The 8663-nt window shown below is 39.8% G+C and overlaps 1 long non-coding RNA gene across 1 annotated transcript; it reads left to right on the top strand.

Moving 5' to 3' along the window:
* The first annotated feature begins 1029 nt into the window (after positions 1-1029).
* Positions 1030-1558, top strand: LOC149244334 (uncharacterized). Its single transcript, XR_016245837.1, has 2 exons — positions 1030-1074; positions 1198-1558. It is a non-coding gene; the product is annotated as an uncharacterized LOC149244334 (long non-coding RNA).
* Positions 1559-8663: the final 7105 nt, after the last annotated feature.

Genomic DNA, 8663 nt, shown 5'->3' with positions numbered 1-8663 from the left:
AATATTTATTGATTTTTTTGTTACATATTTGAAATACTTATTAAATTCTACTCGATAAAGTTTACCTCACACAAAAGCATTTCAACTATGATATCAACTTATATAATTGATATATCACAAATACTTAATATTTTTTATTCAGATAAAGTTTACCTTACATAAAAGCATTTTAACTCTGATATCAATTTGCTTAATTTACATATGTGAAATACTTATTATTTTTCACTTGCATAAATTTTATCTTACACAAAAATATCAATTTACATAATTTATATATCCTACTTATTAGTTTTTACCGATATGAATTTTATCTCGTATAAAAACATTTTAATTTTAGTATCAATTTACTTGATTTATATTTCAAACAAATTTAACTCATACAAAAACATTTTTAACTACTAAATCAATTTACTTAATTTATATATCTCAAATACTAATTATTTTTTACTTTGATAGAGTTAATTGTGTTTATTGAATTTTTTTTGGCAAATAATTTTATATGATTTTTTAAATTACAAATAAAATCTAATTTAATATTTGGTAAGAGATAAAGTATTGGTAAATTTTATAACTATATAAATTTATTTCCACAATATAATTTTTTTAAATTTTGTCCGTACCTTTTTTCCTTTTATAATCATATATATATTCCTTATTTTTAACTAATTAATGAATAAATATTTAAAATATAACACATCCATCATTATAAAGTTACTGCTATTTTTAGGCCAATAGGCCTTCCTATGCATCAACAATCGTCAACACTTTTACTCTGCTCCGTTGGATTAGTTGAGACACTTTCAACCGTTGATTTGAAGTGTGACTGCTTTTTTCCAAATGTGCACATGGCCTTTTTTCCCATTCTTTTATGTCACTCTTACCAGGCCATCCAGTTGTTGTCGCTGTTTTTCTTCCCTGGCTTTTTAGCAAGCACTTATTAGTATTAAGCATTCTAAAACACAAAAATGGTTGGCCTGATCCACCTTCATAGTTGGCCTGATCCACCATTATAAAACCCTTCTCTGCGGTAACCCACCAATGAAGCCGAAGCTCATGATGTTATCCAACGATTAGGTATATCTCAGTGCAAACAATCTGTGTTACTCTATTTTTTTTGCAGTCTGTGTTACTCTATTTCTCTAGCTCATTGATTCGCCATGGCGTCTGAAGATTTTTCAGTTTATTCTATGCATGCAGGAACAAAACATGTGGGCTTAATATCACTCTGGAAGCTATGACTGCAGCAACTGCAAGCGTTGGCATGGCGACAGGGCAATTCAATTACTTTGGCAATTAATCAATCAGTCTGTGGCTATATTTATATTTACCTATTATGCCTTCTTTTGTAAAGCCGGGAGGCGCATCACACTCCATTGACTATGCACTGATTTCAATCTTGTAGCACTGGACATGGCCGGCCACCCAGCAGGCTATGGAAATATTTTGTAGTATTTCTTGGTATTGGTTTTATGTTCCCTGCAACGTTACCAAAATAATTGAAATAGTTACATTATTCGATATTTATGCTAAGATAATTTACGAGATCAGATGTGGATAATTGCTGTGCTGTGTGTTGCAACCTCTCTATCTGTGCTTAATTCGTTTCAATGGCAGGAATTTTTTACCTGTTGTAATGGCCATTGCATTATATTTCCATAATAATAATAGTTCATCAAATATCTTTATCATAGATAAGGTTAAAAACATATGTTGTTTTAGGGATTATGTTGATGGTAAAATATAAAAAATGGAGAGAAAAACATATGATATCAAAATTTATCATAGGAAGAGATGTTGATAGTGAAATGTCAAAAAAATGGAGAACAGAAACCTAGAATATCCAAGTCCATTATGAAAAGAGAGCCACTCAGCTTAATTTAAATTGATTATTGAAATTGATAGGGAGAAGTCCCTAGAAATAAAAAATAAAACTATTTATTTTCATAATAAAGGTGTTCGAGATAAACTAGATTTATTATAATTTTACAATAAAATATATTTTCAGTTTTTATTATCTATTTTATATTATTTTGAAAATGAATAATAATAAACTAGGTATTTTAATAAGTGAATATTTATTATCTATTTCATTTTAGTTTGAAAATGAATAATATTAAAGTAATTATCTTAATAAGTGGATATTTATAGGTGAGTATATTTTGGAGCTACAGCTTCATATTGAATGTTGGAGATATATTTAATTGTCAATTTCATTTTTAATTTTCAACTTTCAATAATAAATTCAGAAAATTTTCTTTATAATGGTTTTTCAATTTCCTTGAATATTGTTCAATAGAATCTTATTTAAAAAAATTTAGGCCGATAGGCCTTCCTATGCAACACTTTTACCTTGTTCCGTTGGATCATGTGAAACACTTTCAACCATTAATTTGAGGTGCACATGGCAAGATATTTTTACTGCTTTTTCCCATTCTTTTATGTCACTCTTGAAGATATTTTTATTGCTTTTTCTCATTCTTTTATGTCACTCTTGGCCTCAGAGTTAATCGTTTCTTTGGTCTGCCAGTTGTTGTTGCTGTTCTTCTTCCCTGGCTTTTGGCAAGCACTGATTAGTATTAAGCATTCTAAAACACAGAAATGTCGGTTTGAAGCTCTATAAAGAGCTTTTCAAAATTTGACTTCCATTCTCTGATTTGCCTCGAGAGGCTAGGCTTGCAGAGGAGACAATCGAGGCAATGTTGCGGCGTTATCCTTCCATCAGAGGCATCAACTACGACCTCCCTCATGTCGTGGCCACTGCTCCCCATCTCCCAGGTTACTAACAACACCTTTGCTTCATCAATGGTATATATGCATAACAATCTTATACATATAAATGCATGTAAATAGGTGTGGAGAGGTTTTTTGATATTGGGTAATTAACTTAACCTCTTTATTTTGGAAAATTAACTTACTCTAAAATGAAATAAGACATTCAATGTGTTCCTTGTAATATAGATATAAACAAAACATCTAAAGAAAAGTAATTGCACAATGATCGAGTCTAAGAAAACAAAGTTTTCCACAAACCAATTAACTCTTCTAGAAAAATTGAACAATTTCAACTTAATAATCCTATCGGCCTCTCTTTGTACCTTTTGGGACAATTGCTAGTTTTACCACTTAGTCAATATATATTTAAAATATACAATATCCCTCATTATAAAATTACTAATTTTTTTCCCACTTTCCTCGTTGATCTTATAAGAACTTTTGGTTATTCTTAAAGAGTCATAACTATTATATATCATTTGCAAGATGGTAACTGGAAATTTTTAAAGGCATTATGTCTTTAACTAAGTTGAGATATTAATTATATAATACCATTTTGTTTTATTTGAGGAATTATTTGTTAAAAAACTTATTGAAGTATTAATTTTATGATGTCATTTTGTTTTATTTAATCGGATAGAACTATATAATATGGTAATTATAAGTTTTCTAAATATATTAGTAATTTAGTTAAGTTGAGATATTTATTTTGTTTGTTAAGTTGTTTGCGATTTTCTAGGCTTGACCTGTGGCTTGAGGAGTCGTGACCCAGGGGTATTTAAGCCATCAAAGTTACCAGGAGATCGCACCCAGCCTGGGCCATCTAAGCCATCAAAGTTACCCAGAGATTGCACCCGTCCTGAGCCACACGACCCAAGGTGTAACGCCTTGCGGCTCCGCGATTGCACGGGCGCGCCCACCAACTCGGCGAGTTGAACAAACCAAAGGAAGGCGACCGAAATGGGCGAGACATTACTATGTGGGAGAGGTGCGGTCGCACATTTATATGCGGGCGAGTCATAAACTCGTTCAGTGGGTCGACCGGGCAAGGAAACTTGCGTTGGGCTAAAGTGAGGGGGCGGTCCCGCGAGCTAGGCGAGCCGACATGCCTCTCAGTTGGATTTTGCAAATAGAACAGTCGATCAGGTGATAAAATGAAGGGTCGGGCGGGTGGCACGATCCCCGCCACCCATCATATATATTGGAGGGAGAGAGTTAGCGGAAAGGCATCGAACGAACTCGGCGAGTCAAGGGTGCGAGGAGTAGGTGGAGTAGCGACGCGCAGAACTGCAGTTCATGCGCCTGCTCGTCGGGCAGAATGCAACACTTGACATGGGTTGTAGCAAGGGTGAGTTGGGTGAAGGGTTGCACGAAGGCGCACTCGCCTGAGGAGTCGTGAAAGGTTCGGGTGAAGGTGAGTCAGGCGAGGGCCGCACAGAGGGCGTGCCCGTCGATGAACCGCAGCGAACGAACCAACCAACCAAGGGCGGCGGGTGACCTAGGTGAGGGCGCCCATGCACGCCGAGTTAGGCAGCTTGGTGAAACGGTGTAGATTGCGGTTGTGGTGTGACCAAGTGCGAAGGTTAGCACGAGTTAGTGCACTCGGTAGGCAAAAAACACAGTTGTAACACCAGTGGAAGCTTTTGCTCCCGGTCATCTATATTTCTATAAATTCATAATAAAATCTTATTTTTGCATATGATGGTGTCCTCTTTGCTATGTTGAATGTTTATGTTTATATGTTATGATGTTAATGGATTCTGCACATTAATATTGTTAATGAAAAATGATGAATGTTAGGCGTAGTTCACAAAGTAACTTCACAATGGAACATGTTAGCTACTTAGGTGGTGCCGCACGGTTTCCAATTAACGAAAAAAGAATTGGGGGCGTGACAGATGGTATCAGAGCTACTTGCAGAGAACAGACATGTATGAAGGGAAAAGTTATGGAGAAATCGTGGATTAACAGTCTGGGTTTCGTAGATTTGATGGTTCATGGCAAGACCATTTAAGCTCTGGTGGACACAAGGGCCACTCATAACTTCATGACGACACGGTTAGCAAGAGAGGTTGGACTGAAGATCTTCCCTTCGAATGTGGAAGTCAAGGTAGTGAACTCTAGAGCTAAAGTGGCTGGTTTGGCACACAAAGTGCCTGTACAGATAAAATACTGGAAAGGTCAGTTGGACTTCATAGTGATGGAGATGAATGACTTTGATATGATATTGGGACAAGATTTCTTGAAGGGAAACAAGGCAATTGTTGTCCCCTTCTGTGATGAGGTGTTGCTGGTTCGACAGTCACAAACTTGGACTTTTCCCACTCATAGGCAAAGAAGGGAAGTCAACGTGCAGCATATTTCTGCACTAAGTTTGGAGAAGGCTATGAAGGAATCAGATATAGAGACATATGTTGTGATGTTCAAGGGAGTCAAAGGTGATGGAGTGGGGACGCTTGTTCCAGCCGATATTTCTGAGATACTAGCCAAATATGCAGATTTGATCCCTGATGAGCTACCAAAGAAACTTCCACCAAGGCGTGCAGTGGACCATAGCATAGAACTTGAGCCAGGGAAGCAGCCTCCAGCTAAAGCACCTTATCAATTGTCAAGACCTAAGTTGGAGGAGTTGAAACGACAGTTAAAGGAGTTAACTGATGCAGGTTTCATTAGACCTTCAAGGTCCCCCTATGGACCTCCAGTATTGTTCCAGTGAAAGAAGGATACGAATGAGCTATAGATGTGTTGTGATTACTGTGCTCTTAACAAGCAGACGGTGAAGAACAGGTATCCCTTGCCATTGGCTGTTGATTGCTTCAATAAGCTTGTGAAATCCTGAGTGTTTTCCAAGCTGGACTTGAGGCATGGGTATTATCAGGTGCAGATAGTTGAAGGAGACGAGAAGAAGACTGCGATCGTAACAAGGTATGGTATCTTTGAATTCCTTGTTATGCCATTCGGGTTGTGCAATGCTCCTGCTATGTTTTTCACTTTGATGAATGATGTTCTACGTCCATACTTAGATTCGTTCGTAGTAGTGTACTTGGATGATATAGTGGTGTATAGTGACAACATGGAGGATCATAAGAAGCACTTTGGATGATGTTCAAGGCACTAAAGGCAAATCAATTATAATTGAAGAAGTCTAAGTGTGCGTTCGCTCAGACCGAGATTTCGTTCCTTGGACATATAGTGGGTCAAGGGTACATACGGATGGAGCCAAGCAGAATGAAGGCGATTGAGGACTGGGTTGAACCAAAGAATGTCCATCATATGAGGGTGTTTTTGGGCATGACCAATTACCAACGGAAGTTTGTAGAGAGGTACTCCAAGGTAACATCATCACTGACAGACTTGTTGAAGAAAGACAAGAGATGGAGTTGGACAAAAAAATGTCAGGTGGCATTTGATGATTTGAAGAAGAGGATGGTTACAGCACCGATAGTGAAGTTTCCAGACTTCGAGAAACTATTTGAGGTACACACAGATGCTTTAGATTTTTCCATTGGAGGGGTTCTTATGCAAGATGGGCATCCAGTAGTGTACGAGATTCAGAAGTTGTAGGATAGAGAACGGAGGTATCTGGTCCATGAGAAGGAGATGACTACAATCATTCACTGTCTTCATGTGTGGAGGCATTACCTGATTGGGAAGCCATTTGTTGTCAAGACAGACAACGTTGCAGCAAGTTATTTTGCATCACAACCGAAGCTTTCTGCAAAGCAAGCTCGTTGGCAAGACTTCTTGGTAGAATTCGACATGACTATTGAGTATAGACCGGGAAGACTCAATGTGGTAGCAGATGCCCTTAGTAGGAAGGGACAACTTGCAACATTGGAAGGAGAAGACCAGGCAGCAAGGAGTAGGAGTCAAGTTCAGATGTCGGAAGAGATGCAGAATAAGCTCAAGGAAAGTACTGAGAGTGATACTCAGACACAGAATATAATGAAGCAGATAAAGGAGGGGAAGACATGAAAGTTCTTTCTCCAAGATGGATTCTTGTTCTTTGGAAACCGACTCTATGCTCCAAAGTCATCTAGGCTCGGGAGGCACCTTTTGAAGGAGTGCCACGACTCACCATGGGCTGGCCACATAGGGCAGTGTCATTCTTTGGCATTGTTGGAGAGAGGATTCTTTTGGGAGAAGATGTGGGAGGATGTAGAGGAGTATGCACATACGTGCATCATTTGTCAACAGGACAAATCGGATACTCAAAGGCAAGGAGGTTTGTTGCAACCTTTACTGATTCCTGACAGACCATGGATGAGTGTCTCGATGGACTTCATTACTCAGTTGCCATAGGTACAGGGGTATAATGGGATAATGGTTGTGGTTGATCATTTTTCCAAGTATGCTGTCTTTGTTCCAACAAATATGCCGTGTGGAGCCGAGCAGACTGCGGAATTGTTCTTCAAGAACGTAGTGAAGTATTGGGGGATGCCATTAAGCATCGCGTTGAACCGAGATCTGCAATTTACAGGCAGATTTTGGACCACATTGTTCAAGTTAGTCAGGACAGAGTTGTTGATGAGTTTGAGTTACCATCCATAGACAGATGGATAGACCGAGAGGATCAACGCATTGCTGGAGGATTACTTGAGACATTATGTAACAACTGATAAGAAGAATTGGCCTGAACTCTTGGATGTGGCTCAGTTTAGCTACAACATTCAAAAGAGTTCTACGATGGGGTACAGTCCATTTCAGTTGGTGAATGGACAGATGCTAGTCACACCGCATACCATAGTGACGGGAGGTTTATTGAGGAGTCCTCATGCGAAGAAGTTCATGAAGGCTTGGGATGAGACCTTAGAGTTGGCACGGTTGCGCTTGTATGAAGCTGCAAGGAGAATGAAGAAATGGGCAGATAAGAGAAGACAGGATGCACACTTCAGTGTGGGAGATATGGTGTTTCACAGGATTACCGAAGAATAGTTTCAGCAACCTAAGGGGACTGCGAGCAAGTTGACGAGGAAATATGAGGGACCATTCCAAGTGAAGAAGTGAGTGGGGGAAGTTGCTTACGAGCTGGAGCTTCCATGCCATATGCACATGAAGCATCCAATTTTTCATATGAGTTAGCTGAAGAGATGCAGACTTGATGCTGATCATCCAGAGAGGGTGGGACCACTGAGGGAACCAGCCATGATTGTGGACAAGCCTCATCTAGAGATGGACAAGATTCTGAGTGTTCAATCTGTGGGGATTGGTTGCCACATGAGACGGGAATTTCTTGTCAGATGGAAGAATGCACCGGAGGAGGATAGTTGGGAAATGAAGGAATCACTTTCGAGATGGAAGCGAAAGATTGTGAAGTATGATAGGAAGTTATAAAGGCGAGCCGGATTGCCAGGGATGGCAATGCTTTCAAGTGGGGGAGAATGTAATGCCCTGCGGCTCCGTGATTGCACGGGCATGCCCACCAACTCGGCGAGTTGAACAAACCAAAGGAAGGCGACCGAAATGGGCAAGACATTACTATGTGGGCGAGTTGCGGTCGCACATTTATACGTGGGCGAGTCATAAACTCGTTCCGTGGATCGATTGGGCAAAGAAACTTGCGTTGGGCTAAAGTGAGGGGGCTGTCCCGTGAGCTGGGCAAGCCAACTGCCTCTTGGTTGGATTTCGCAAATAGAAAAGTTAGCCGAGTGATAGAATGAAGGGTCGACCGGGTGGCACGACCCCCGCCACCCACCATATATATTGGAGGGCGAGAGTTGGTGGAAAGGCATCAAACAAACTCGGCGAGTCAAGGGTGTGAGGAGCAGGTGGAGTAGCGAGGTGCAGAACCACAGTTCATGCACCCACTTGTCGGGTAGAATGCAAGACTTGACATGGGTTGTACCGAGGGCAAGTTGGGTGGAGGGCCGCATGAAGGCACACCCGCCCGA

The sequence above is a fragment of the Pinus tabuliformis genome, chromosome 8 (assembly GCF_031772625.1).
Source record: "Pinus tabuliformis cultivar Carrire ecotype Pingquan chromosome 8, CPIR1, whole genome shotgun sequence".
In the NCBI taxonomy this organism is placed as follows: Eukaryota; Viridiplantae; Streptophyta; class Pinopsida; order Pinales; family Pinaceae; genus Pinus; species Pinus tabuliformis.
The sequence above is the reverse complement of the archived record's forward strand: the minus strand, read 5'-3'. Positions and strand labels throughout refer to the sequence as shown.